The sequence below is a fragment of the Haliotis cracherodii genome, unplaced genomic scaffold, assembly GCF_022045235.1.
Source record: "Haliotis cracherodii isolate W230 unplaced genomic scaffold, xgHalCrac1.p SCAF_3, whole genome shotgun sequence".
Classification (NCBI taxonomy): domain Eukaryota; kingdom Metazoa; phylum Mollusca; class Gastropoda; order Lepetellida; family Haliotidae; genus Haliotis; species Haliotis cracherodii.
Genome location: NW_027266286.1, coordinates 34,094,783 through 34,109,843, shown reverse-complemented (window position 1 = coordinate 34,109,843; position 15,061 = coordinate 34,094,783).

Here is a 15,061-nt window from a genome sequence, read left to right as displayed (position 1 = left end):
AAGAAGCCTGGAACGTGCATTGCCACAGAAAGCACCCCACACCATGACACTTCCGCCTCGAAATCTGTCAACTTCCTGTACACAACACTGGGCGTAACGTTCATGACGACGCCTCCACACCCTCGCCCTACCATCAGCAAATCGAAGATTAAATCGGGATTCATCACTGAAGACGACTTGATTCCAATTCCTCTGAGTCCATCGTAAGTGTCGCTATGCCCACAATTGACGTTGACGTCTGTGTAATTGAGTCAGAGTCGGCCCTAATTAGAGCCGTCGTGCTTGAAGGTGAGCAGTTCTCAGACGGTTTCGAACAGTTTGCGCACTCAGTCTACCCCTAAACAGTTCATTTCTGGTTGATGTAGCCGTCAAAAATCGGTTACGGAGGTGACGTAAGACAATCTGACGATCCTCTGCATGTGTCGTCACACGTGGTCGACCTGGCCGAGGGCGATCAGCGGTGGTACCCGTTTGCTGTAGACGCGTCTGCAAATCATAAACATTCCGTCGACTACAACCCATCGTCCTTGCGACTTCAGCTACGGACGTTCCCGTCTGCAACATGCCGATGGCACGTTCACGTTGCACATTTGAAAGGCGTGGCATGACAAATGGCCGTAAAGACTTTTGTTTTCTTATGTTTTTCTTTTTTGTTAATGACTGCTAACAAGTATGGCTGAAAACACGTGCGGTATTATGGCCACGTGACCAGTTGCACGTGAAAAAACACTTTTGCCACTATAGTGCTGTGCACATGATTTTGATCGATTCACCTGCACAAAAACGGTCGTTATCTGAAGACAATGCGTGGCCATTACTGTTTAAATACACAATAAGGGCCCATAATGATGACTGGTCAAAATGTTAAATTTTTTAATTTTTAATTTGGCTCAGTATACATGAACTGAGGGAGACCAGCAAATGTGGGTACTACAAGAATGGCAATCTGTATTTGACAGACAGACAGACCCCAGTCACAGATGTAACTCAGTCTAGCACGGAAGGGGTTAATCAGGATAACAGACCAAGACTGCGTCCAAGGAGCAAACATAACAGGAGATAGGGGTGTGGCCAGGGTCCGCCAGATCACAGTGACAACCAGAATGAACATTCATTCTTATTCTGGAATGTAAACGGATTATTGTCAAAGATAGCGAACCTTGTACATTATATTTATAAGTTTGACGTTGTAGGACTGTATGAAACAAGGACCAGAAACTTTGATCTTTCTGTGGTTTTTAGTGACTATGTATATTTGTATTGATGCTGTTAGAACTGCGACACACGGCACACTCTCAGGCGGTATTTCCCTCTTTGTTAGAAAATAAATTATGCATTATGTGAAGTTTTCTAAAATATGCTCCAATTGTGTATTTGTGTTACTTGATAAACATTTTCTTGACACAAATAGGGATGTACTTCTAGGATATGTCTATATAAATCCGGAAAAATCATCATGGTAAAGATAAAGATACTCATTGTGGAATATCTATTTTTCAAGACTCCCTAGTTGATGTGCTACAGCAATATGGAAGTGTTTCAGTTTTGATTGGAGGAGACAATGCACGCACCGGAAGAGACTTGGATTTTGTAGGCGAGGATATAATGTCAGCACTGAACATGCTGAATAGAGATTATTGTGATTTTATTTGCGATTCCCTGAATATGAAACGTTTTTCCTGTGATAGTACTACCAACAGATATATCAAGAAGTTGATGGATATATGTTCATCTTTTAATCTTTATATTTGTAATGGCCGCTGTGGTGCCGATACACAAAGTGTGTGACTTCACTTTTATTTCGAGTGCAAGAGCAAGTGTTATTGATTATATAATAGGAACAAGTGACTTGTTTACACTTTGTACACATTTCAATATCAAAACTAGGCCAGATTCACCACACCTGTCAATCATATGTTCATTCAATGCTGTACGAGATACACACTTCGCTAATGACAAGTTCGAGTCGGGACAACGATTGTGCAAGTAAGTTCCGGGAGAAAATTCTCTGGTGAAATAGTGAGTGAGTGAGAATGGTTTTCGCCGCTTTTAGCAATATTCCAGCAACAACACGGCGGGGGACACCAGAAATGGGCTTCACACATTGTACACATGTCGAACCCGGGTCTTCGGCGTGACGAGCAAATACTTTAACCACTAGGCTACCCGACCTCTCCCTCTGGTGAAATAACTGATATGTTAGATGAATGTGTTAGCCTTGTCAGATGTAAATAAAGGAATCGAAATGTTTTCAGATGATTTAAGTCGAGTTGCAGATTTTACTAAGAGAAAGGTGAGGACTATGGGTGTTAAATATTAAAGACTAGAAACCTAGCGGTTGTTACACATACTAGTATTCAGAAGAAAAGATATTTTTTCATTACAGTCTGATATTGAGAGCAGGAATAAATATAACAAAAGAATAGGTCTTCAGAAACCCATTCTTGCCGTACAAGGCGACTATGCTTGTCGTAAGAGGCGACCAACGGGATCGGGTGGCCAGACTCACTGACTTGGTTGATGCATGTCATCGTATCTCGACCGATGCTCATGACGCCAATCACTGGATTGTCTGGTCCAGACTTGACTATTTACAGACCGCCGTCATATAGCTGGAATATTGCTGAGTGCGGCGTAAAACAACTAACAAACAAACAAAGCAACTACGACAGTCATTTGGGTGAACACTGTATATCAATGTACCAATGTATGTGCTGTTACTCTCTCAAGCAATGATGTAACTTAACTGTAGCATGGGCCTATGGCCTCCACTACCTGATGAATAAAGATAAAGACAATTATATTTTCTAGTATGAAAGGCTTTCATCAGTCTGTTAAAAAGCACAGGGTGATTTCCTACAGGAAATCCATCATGTTAAAATCAGGCAAGATCAGGCTGATCTGTAGCCCTTAAAAGTACCATGACAAAACGTCTTGAGCGCGAATATGCAGACTGTGGCTGCCGTCAAATGTGTCGGATTTGGGTTCAAGTAACAGTTAGCTAGTCTCCAATAGCTAGTGTGGATGCATCAATAAGCCTTGATTTGACGTACAAGTTGAATGTGATCAAATCTTTTGAACAAACTGTAATTCGAGTGAACACTCACTAGAGATTTATAACGTCCACCATAGACTGAAGACTTTTTTTCAAACTGATTCCATCAGTAATTTCGGTGTACTAACGATATTTCTTTTTGAGATATTCCATTTCTACGACAAAGTGCATACCTTGCAGGCAAAACAATGTTGAATCAGTGTCACGCTTCAACGTTCAAATGACATTGATTTTTGGCTGGATTTGAATGTTGAAATGATGTTGAAATGTTGATTTTGAATCAAAATGAGATATTAGTTTTGAAACAAAGTTGAGTTTTGATTGGGGATTGGTTGAATATTGGTTGCCTTGATACATATACGGCTCTACAACACCATATAATAAGGTGAAATAAACTCCCCAACTCTACTCCTTGTCTGAGTTGCACTTTCCAAGTTACCAGAGTGATGATTCCCATGTCGCTATCAGTCTGTCAGGCAAGCGTGTCCACAAGCCTATATCAAAGCCCAGTTTCTACCCTTGCCACATCAAGGCCACTTTTCTTGGCTCGGCCCTGGCGTTACGTCGCGTAGATCACGAGTTGTACCCCTTGTAATGAAAATGGGATATCCAATCAGATCGCTGTTCTTATCTCGAATAGCTTCACAAAGATGGCGACTACCATAGGCGACGACCTAGTCGATCAGACAACGAAAACATTCGCGATTTCATCCCTGACACAAAAACATAGGCAATCGTTGGGGGTTTAAAGGATGAAAAAGACATAGTCATACAAAAAATCAGCTCTTAGTTCTCGCAACACCTAAACAAAGATCTGAGGACATCACATTACAGGTCACCTGAGAATTTTAACGACCTTGCCCTTTGTCCGACTAATGAAGTGACTAACAAGAAATCGACATCAGAAAGCAGCTTTCTCGAGCTCTACGGTAATAGTAGTTCTTCCATACCAGACTACGCTTTGGAAATATTTTGACAAAGTTCTCGATTCAAAATTTGAAAACTGAACAAAAGGACATTCTGGAATATCGAATAAATGGCCGACATGTCAATATTTCCCTCGGGCTATACTTGCCATTCCTTTTAAGTGTTTATCCTATTGAGGCTACAGGGAGACAGAATCAGTATATAGGCTGTAACTGTCATTCGGAATACCCTGCGTTAGCCCTTTCAATGTTGCATGATTAGGAAACACATTACGACTGTCATTTTCCCAATGTGGTAAGCGACGCTCTGACTGTTCGGATGAAAGGTCGTTCTGGCGGCATACTCAGAGAATGTAGGAGATGTTGACCCTAGTACTCACAGGAAAGAAGTGAGATTTGCGCATGCGCAAGAGCACTGGAGGAGGAAAACTATTATCCACAATACTAATCAGGGTCAGCTGACAGTGAAAAGGACTTCTGTTGACAATTTAATATATCTTTATAGTGTGATACAGGATTATGGCAATGATATAATAGAGGAATTATTCTCTTTATGAGTATATTAGATTACCCAGTGGGTTAGCAAGGCTGCTAAAATCCGTTGCTGAACAACTGATACCTTCCCTTTTAGACATTATCAACTCACCTCTTCAGGAATAACAAGTCCTGAAACAGTTTAAACATGCTCTCGTTAATAGTCGTCTAAAGAAAGCAGTTACATGTGCCAATGAAAGAAAACAACTTCCATCCGGTATCAAACCTTTCCAATATATAAAAGTTCCTTTAGAAGTGTTTCACTTTCCACATTAAAGATCAATAAGCAGAAACAGTCTGTCAGAACCTCTACAAATTATCTACACGTTTTGGCATAGCAATGAGACTGCCCTGACAAAGGTTCACAAACGCCATTTTGACACTACAGACCAACAGCAAGTACCAGCAAGTAACAGCAAGTAACTCTACTGGTTCTACTCGACGGCTTTCGATACCATACACCATTCCACCCTGTTACGCACGCTTGAACACTGGCTCGGCATCACATGAAACGCACTCAGAGGGATTGAATCTTAGTCTGTAAAGATTGACGACGGATGCTATGAAGACCTGCCCCTTTCATTTGAAGTACCACACGGATCTGTTCTCGGTCATCTTTTTACAGTTTGTATTTTCCCAACTGGAGACATCATCATGAAATACTTTGTCACATTTCACCTCGATGCTGATGAAAATCAGCCTGATGTTCCTATTTCACCTTTAAATTTTCCTGTCAATATTGAACAGCTTCAATTTTGTATTCAGGAGACCCTAGACTGTAAACTGTACCTTGAGCTCAACGACGGAGTTCTAGAAACTGCCGCCTCACACAATCAGTGCCTGACATCTTGAAGTGTTCTTTGACTCAGCAATGACTATGAGCAAACAAGTTTCAAACATCATCTTCCCGAGGCAAGGGAGTAAACTGACCATGACAGTCCAGTTTCCACCCTTGCCGAACTAGGCAGGAATTATGGAGTTATATTTTGGCTTGACTAACGAGTCAATGTATAGTCCAGTCAAAACCGCGTAACGAAATCGACATCCGGTTCGTAAACTGACGCGCAGATTTGCAGAATTTGCAAAGCATGTGTACCACCAACTCGGCGTCAACAGATATTTTTCGAATCTTTTCATGTTTATAATCAAGGTGATTTGAAGTAAGACTTGTTTTATTACAATATAGAATTTGATTATCGGTCAGATCGTCTTGACTGGGCGCCGCCATTTTGTTGAAGCAAATGCAAGTTTATGAGAGATGGAATCTGAATGGTCAATTGGAGGGACATAGAAGGCACAGGGTGCAGGCTAAAACGGCACCGATTTCTCGGGCGAAAACGGCACCACATTTGCCGAAAATTCTACTAATTGTCGGGCGAAAACGGCACCTGTATTTTTAATAACGATAAGAATTATTTATGCAGTAGTAGTATATATGCTTTATTTACATGCTTTATTATGTTATGTTGTAGCATATAATATGTTTTCTTTGGGCGGGGACACAGTATGTTTTCAAGAAACATTCTTGTGATATTGGCTGCCGGCAGAAAGGGGAGATATATACTAAATATCTATCAAATTACTATTTCCTACTTACCAAAATAAATATTAAATATGTAGTATACTTGTAGTCCAATTTATTTACATTTCCGCCAGTCTCAGTTTCAGCTTGACATTGAGTTAATTTGAGTAAAGGTACTTAAAACTTCAAAGCATGTGATGTTTTGTATCAAAACTCAACAACCAGTGGCCAGAATCTCACAAAATTTCACAATTATTTGTGGAGTGACCATGTGAGTTTAATTTCATGTATTTCAGTACAAGGTAAAAAATAATAAGATGCAATTGTAGCCGTTTTCGCTTCAAGCTCGGTGCTGTTTTCGCCAATCGGTGCCGTTTTATCTTTAACCCGAAGGGACATAACTCGTAATATCCACTGGTGCCGCTACGATCGAGCACCGAAATTCCAGACTAGTTCGGCAAGGGTGGAAACTGTACTTAAAAGACAGTTAACTCTCTTGCCTAGGGAAGATGTTCAAACCACGGACTGTTATATAGGTCCGTGTTCACACATATGCATGTTGTTATTTCAGTATTTACAACTTTTGCAAATTCTGTCATCTAGATCTAAGTAAAGCAAATACTATCATTCTGTCACTTTTAATATCCAGAATGGATGACTGCAACTGCTTCCTTAAAACTCTATTAGTTGACTCTAAAAAATTCAAAACACTTCTAATCGAACTACAAGCATCAACTGATTTCCCCAAATTGGGTGATGTTATGTACTTTAAACTATGCACAGGATACCAAAGTCGGAAAACCAACGTTAACACAAAACTTGTGCCCAACCAGAGAACATATGGTCTCTGGCCCAACCAAGTATTATTGCAACGTGTTTTCATATGCCCGACAGTAGTTGAGGGCATCGGAAACAGGACCAGTGGGAGATGACTCTGGCCGTACGATGATGTCACTTCCGGTTCCGGTGATGCGTGCGCCTCCAAGATAGCGGCACTTCCGTCTCGGGAGGCGTGCGCACCTCCAAGAGGGTGGCACATCCGTTTCCGGGGAGGGGGCGACCATAAGAAGCGCTCGTAAAATATGAAAATATCAAAATTAAAAGTAGCGCATGTAAAATCGTTTATGTTCATTTTTCCTTTTTAAAAAAAAGAAGAAGTGGTGGTGGTGGTGGTGGCAATTCCCATCCTAAAAAAAGACAACCCAACACATTGTTTTTTTTCAACTTTTTAATCCCCCGCTCACATAAACCAACACAGAAAAAAACAAAAGCCACAGGATTAGGGGCGTCCCTGTGATTTTTGTGAACATGAACTTTTTTTACTTTTTTGCCTCTAGGGCATGAACGAATGTACACTCCTATCACGCAGTGAACAGGAACTTTGTCACTTGGGTGTGAACGTATGTACATTCCTACCATGCAGTGAACGTATGTACACTCCTCAAACTGGAACGTTGACAGTCCGGTGATCGTAGGTTCAGTGAACAAGTGTCAGGTCAATAAGGGCAGAAAGGTTGGTTCTTTTGATGTAGGGTACGCGTCTGTGCACTCAGTTGAAAGGCAGGCATCTCATCCACAGTAACAGAGGTAGACACTTTGGTATGAAACCATCCTAATACCGTGGCATCATTCTTGGCGGTGTCCTTCCAGTCCAACGTATCTAACACTTGATTAAAAGTCCACCCACGCACACGATAGGTCAGCATGTAGAGACAGTACACTCCACACAACGTGCTGTATCCATGTTGTAAAGGGATTGTATTCCGTCGTTGTTGAATCTGACCCATGCGATTCAAAGTCTCTTTAAACAGGGGTAAAGAATACAGTCCATTGCTATCCATCATTTCCACAGATCCAGGAGCTGGACGATAGATGCTCACCCAGTGTGTGCCAGGTTGATCGCTTGAATCTGTGTTGACCACGTAGGCTTTGGGGTAAAAGGGGTCATCCTGTTGCCATCCCAGTCTGGCAAAGTCATCACTGGCCAGGGTGCCTCGGTAGATGGCATGAAGTGGTTCGTCATCAGCCACGATGACTTCTAAATCCAAGGTGCTCAACCCGAATGATTCATCCATGGTGTGGCATGACTGTCTGTTGCCGCTCTTTTTATACCATCATCACATTCCGGAAAAGATCTATTTCCAGAACATTTTCGTATTCCTCATAGCAGATGAGGGTGACTGGGTTCTCGAGAGCTTGTCCAAACTGGATTTCCAAACCCAATTTGCCAGTGTGTCGAAGGTAGTTGATGCCTTCATCAGCACCAAGGTCTGGGGTGAGATCAACCACCCACAAGATGTAACCATGAGTAAAGGCATTGGGAGTCAGTTTGCAGGTTTCAGGTTGCCACAGCTGCCCAGTGTTTCGGATCAAATTCATGTAGACTTGTTTCAAATGGGCGCTGTTGTTGCTGAAGTCGCTTTTCATTTCCGTGCCATGGACTTCCTGACCATTGACTTTCAGCTTCATCATGGTGACTTGATTGTGTGTGAAGTTGTACGGATTCTTCTCTTTGCACTGATTGTGTCCCACTTGCAGCCGCACTTCACGAAACACGGAATGCATCACGTTGTTGACTGTCAATACGGGGTTAACCCCCACCGTGGTATCCGTGCCATCATCTTACGTCACACGTAGACATACTCTCAGGTAACACTGTTTTAAATCAATGTTAGCATTCACGGGATTGGAAATGTTAAACTGGAGTGGTCCTGCCACAGAGGGTGGCGCCAAGGGACTACAGCGAATCCACTGACCCTCTTGCACCGAGGTGGACACAGGGGGTAGTAAAGAGATCCAACTAGGCCTTTGAACATTCGCAAGCATCTCGGCGCATCATGATGATGGATGTTTCTCCCTTTTCTCTGCCTTGAAGGACGTCTGGTCAGGTTGAAAGTCTCATGAAGACTGACCTTTAAACCATTTTTCGTTTCCTCTTATGCTGTTTCTGGTGGGTGAAGGTGGTGGTGGTTGGGACGACTTTACGTCTTTTAGGGGGTCTCGGCTCCTCACGTTCCTCCAAGACATCCATCAGGGCTGCTGTTCCACGAAGTTTCAGACTCTCTGACCATTTGCGTTTGCCTGCAACCACATCACTCACCAACCCGGGTAGGATCTTTTTACCCATCTTGAGCACCGATGTTCCAGCAGATTTAAGGAAAGGCAACGCAAGATACCTCCGAGGCCACTGCCACGTTGATGATACCGTCCTTTGTATACTTTGATGCCACTCCCACGCTGACCGAATTGTCCTCGATTGATCTGGTGTGCCAACACGTGTCCCAACATGTTGCTTCTGCGTTAGTAGCGACGTCTGAAGGGAAGTGTCACGATGGCTTTCCCCATTTGAAATGGCACAGGTCGCCCCGTGTCGTCCATGATATAGAAATTAATACCGTCAAAGGAACCATGACGCAGTCCAAGGAAGCGAATGTGCTTTGGAAGAAGGGCTTTTAATCACCACACTGTTTTGCATCATCTTCTTTGACACAGGCATGTAGATCAGCAAGGGAGCCATCATATTGCCCACAATTTGATCTTTGACCAGGTTGGTGTAAATGTACAGGGTATCAAATCCTGACCTACCAAGGGAGTAGAAACCCCCACTTGCCACTGGGCCAAGGCACTCAAGGGAACGGGCGTCTCTGTGTAGGTTTTATAGTCCTCCTCACCGCGGAGCGGTAGTTGAACAAATCCGAGCATTCTCGAGAGTGGACTTGGCATGATCACTTCTGTGGAAAAGAGTGGTCCACCAGTACTTCCCATGAGAGGATGATTGATTGTTACTTCTTCAGGGGCTTGGAATCGCACCTTTCCATCTACAATCATGTCAAATCGAAGACTATCTTGGGGATACTTGACATCTCCCCAACACAATACCGACTTTCATCAGAGAACAGAACTCTTCTCCACTGCTGATGACGCCAATTCAAGCGTGCTTGGGCCCACTGTAGTCTCAGGAGACGGTGACGTTGAGTGAGAACAGGACCTTGTGATGGTCGCCTACACTGAAGCCCTCTGTCATGAAGACGCCGTCTTACTGTGTTGGAACTTACAGCCCTCCCGTGGTTTCCAACGACGTTCCTAGCAGTTGCACTGCCCGACAGGAAACGTTCTTGCAGATGTGACCTGTGAATGTGACGGTCCTGATGTTGTGTTGTCACACGTGGTCTGCCGGTACGATGCCTGTCTCTGGTGCTGTTGGTTGTCTGGAATCTTTCCTCCAGACGGTAGATGGTGGAAACGTGGACGTTAAAGGTGTTTGCAGCTCTCTGAACACTCTCACCAGCTTGAAGTTGCCCAATAGCTCTCTCTCGATCGATCTGTGACAGTCGTGGCATTATCACTGACGTTGATGAGTGAATGATTCACAGTGACACTTTCGTGGCTTTAAAGACAACATCTTCACGGACAGTTTTTGCGGCATAAGCAGCACATGCATTTCGTGCGTATCCATCCCACACTGACTTCAACGTCGGTGCCTTTGAGCGCTGTGGATTAAGAGTTCACTGCCCTTAACTCTGGTTAGGGTCATTTTGAAACAATTAAAGCCCATTACAATGGAACCATAGCAGCCAACTGTTTTCACAACCATTTTCCCATATTAAATAGGAACTTGAAGATTTCGCGTTTCTTTTGGTTTTCACTATATGTTCCTGAATAAAATGGTTGAGGGTTTTCACCAAATCTTCATATGAAAAGACGCCTTTTTCGATAGGAATCTTCTTGCTTTCATAATGGACGACACCATACTGTGGCTGTCTTCCCACAGTCTGAACACGATGTGGACTCCCTGACGTCTTACAAGGCAACTGATCCTTTAAGCATTGCCTTTCTCTTTTATCTATTTTTTTCTTTGCTTTTCATTTCAAACACACACACACACACACACACACACACACACACACACTAGTAGTATCGAGATCAAGGAAAGGTCGTATTATCATCTAGTATCGAGATCAAGGAAAAGTAATGTAACAACGATGGAATACACACCACTTACAACATGGATACAGCACGTTGTGTGGGGTGTACTGTCTCTACATGCTGACCTATCGCGTGCGTGGGTGGACTTTTAATCAAGTGTTAGATATGTTGGACTGGAAGGACACTGCAAGAATGATGCCAAGATATTAGCATGGTTTCATACCAAAGTGTCTACCTCCGTTCCTGTGGATGAGATGCCTGCCTTTCGACTGAGTGCCCAGACGCGTACCCTACATCAAAAGAACCAACCTTTCTGCCCTTATTGACCTGACACTTGTTCACTGAACCTACGATCACCGGACTGTCAACGTTCCAGTTTGAGGAGTGTACATACGTTCACTGCATGATGGGAATGTACATACGTTCACACCCAAGTGACAAAGTTCCTGTTCACTGCGTTTAAGGGGTGTACATACATTCACACCCTAGTGGTCAAAAATCACAAAAATCACAAAAATCACAGGGACGCCCCTAATCCTGTGGCTTTTGTTTTGTTGTGTTGCTTCGTGTGAGCGGGGGATTAAAAAGTTGGAAAAAAACAATGTGTTGTGTTGTCTCGCCACCACCACCACCACTTCTTTTTTTTAAAAGAAAAAAAAATGTACATAAAGGATTTTAAATGCGCTTCTTTTAATTTTGAGATATTTTCATATTTTACGAGCGCTTCTTATGGTCGCCTCCTCCCCGCAAACGGATGTGCCACCCTCTTGAAGGTGCGCGAGCCTTCCGGAAACGGAAATGCAGCCATTTTTGAGGCGCGCACCACCGGAACCGGAAGTGACATCATCGTACTGCCAGAGTTATGTCCCCCTGGTCCTGTACCGATGCCCTCAACTACTCCCGAATGGGCCCACACTAACGAGGTGTTTTGGGCCGAACATCTTTTCACCTTGTGTAGCATTCTAGCAGACCTACAGACTGTTATGAAGAACCGCAGGGCGATCCTCAGCAGTCAAGCTTTCGCCAAACACAGAGAAAAGAAGCTCTGAACGAGGGTGAGAGAGTGTGGGGGAGAGTGTTTGAAACATAAGTTGAAATAACATAACATGAATTACAAGTTTTAAAGTGTTCTACACGCCCAGGCGTCTAGGCGCTGTAAGTTACTGTGCAAAGTTGCATCCCTTGGACAAGCCAGACTATGGGTTTGAAACCTGAGTCGCCCGATTATGTTTCATGATTTGTCAGCACCATACCATGCTCGCTGGTTTTGCAAAAAATGGTAAACGTCTGAGACATGCAGCACGTCTGGCTTTCTTCCCACATCAAGTTGACACGCTTTGATATAACAGAGTACTATTCAAAGCCTGTTATACACACTGGATACACTGGACACTGGATACACACTGACAGTGAGACACTAGATACATAAGGACACTGAGACACTGGATACATACTGACAGTGAGACACTGGATACATACTGACAGTGAGACAGTGGATACATACTGACAGTGAGACACTAGATACATAAGGACACTGAGACACTGGATACAAACTAACAGTGAGACACTGGATACACACTGACAGTGAGACACTGGATACATACTGATACTGAGACACTGGATACATACTGACAGTGAGACACTGGATACAAACTAACAGTGAGACACTGGATACACACTGACAGTGAGACACTGGATACATACTGACAGTGAGACACTGGATACATACTGACAGTGAGACACTGGATACATACTGACAGTGAGACACTGGATACATACTGACAGTGAGACACTGGATACATACTGACAGTGAGACACTGGATACACACTGACAGTGAGACACTGGATACACACTGACAGTGAGACACTGGATACATACTGACACTGAGACACTGGATACATTCTGACAGTGAGACAATGGATACATACTGACAGTGAGACATTAGATACATAAGGACACTGAGACACTGGATACAAACTAACAGTGAGAAACTGGATACACACTGACAGTGAGACACTGGATACATACTGACAGTGAGACACTGGATACATACTGACAGTGAGACACTAGATACATAAGGACACTGAGACACTGGATACAAACTAACAGTGAGACACTGGATACACACTGACAGTGAGACACTGGATACATACTGACACTGAGACACTGGATACACACTGACAGTGAGACACTGGATACATACTGACACTGAGACACTGGATACATACTGACAGTGAGACACTGGATACATACTGACAGTGAGACACTGGATACACACTGACAGTGAGACACTGGATACACACTGACAGTGAGACACTGGATACATACTGACACTCAGACACTGGATACATACTGACAGTGAGACACTGGATACATACTGACAGTGAGACACTGGGGATACATACTGACAGTGAGACGCTGGATACATACTGACAGTGATACACACTGACAGTGAGACACTGGATACACACTGACAGTGAGACACTGGATACACACTGACAGTGAGACACTGGATACATACTGACAGTGAGACACTGGATACACACTGACACTGAGACACTGGATACATACTAACAGTGAGACACTGGGGATACATACTGACAGTGAGACACTGGATACATACTGACAGTGAGACACTGGATACATACTAACACTGAGACACTGGATACATACTGACAGTGAGACACTGGATACATACTGACACTGAGACACTGGATACACACTGACAGTGAGACACTGGATACATACTGACAGTGAGACACTGGGGATACATACTGACAGTGAGACACTGGATACATACTGACAGTGAGACACTGGATACATACTAACACTGAGACACTGGATACATACTGACAGTGAGACACTGGATACATACTGACACTGAGACACTGGATACACACTGACAGTGAGACACTGGGTACACACTGACAGTGAGACACTGGATACATACTGACAGTGAGACACTGGATACATACTGACACTGAGACACTGGATACATACTAACAGTGAGACACTGGATACACACTGACAATGAGACACTGGATACATACTGACACTGAGACACTGGATACATACTGACAGTGAGACACTGGATACATACTGACAGTGAGACACTGGATACATACTGACAGTGAGACACTGGGGATACATACTGACAGTGAGACACTGGATACATACTGACAGTGATACACACTGACAGTGAGACACAGGATACACACTGACAGTGAGACACTGGATACACACTGACAGTGAGACACTGGATACATACTGACACTGAGACACTGGATACATACTAACAGTGAGACACTGGATACACACTGACAGTGAGACACTGGATACATACTGACAAGGAGACACTGGATACATACTGACACTGAGACACTGGATACACACTGACAGTGAGACACTGGATACATACTGACAGTGAGACACTAGGGATACATACTGACAGTGAGACACTGGATACATACTGACAGTGAGACACTGGATACATACTAACACTGAGACACTGGATACATACTGACAGTGAGACACTGGATACATACTGACAGTGAGACACTGGATACATACTGACAGTGAGACACTGGATACATACTAACACTGAGACACTGGATACATACTGACAGTGAGACACTGGATACATACTGACACTGAGACACTGGATACACACTGACAGTGAGACACTGGATACATACTGACAGTGAGACACTGGGGATACATACTGACAGTGAGACACTGGATACATACTGACAGTGAGACACTGGATACATACTAACACTGAGACACTGGATACATACTGACAGTGAGACACTGGATACATACTGACACTGAGACACTGGATACACACTGACAGTGAGACACTGGGTACACACTGACAGTGAGACACTGGATACATACTGACAGTGAGACACTGGATACATACTGACACTGAGACACTGGATACATACTAACAGTGAGACACTGGATACACACTGACAGTGAGACACTGGATACATACTGACACTGAGACACTGGATACATACTGACAGTGAGACACTGGATACATACTGACAGTGAGACACTGGATACATACTGACAGTGAGACACTGGGGATACAT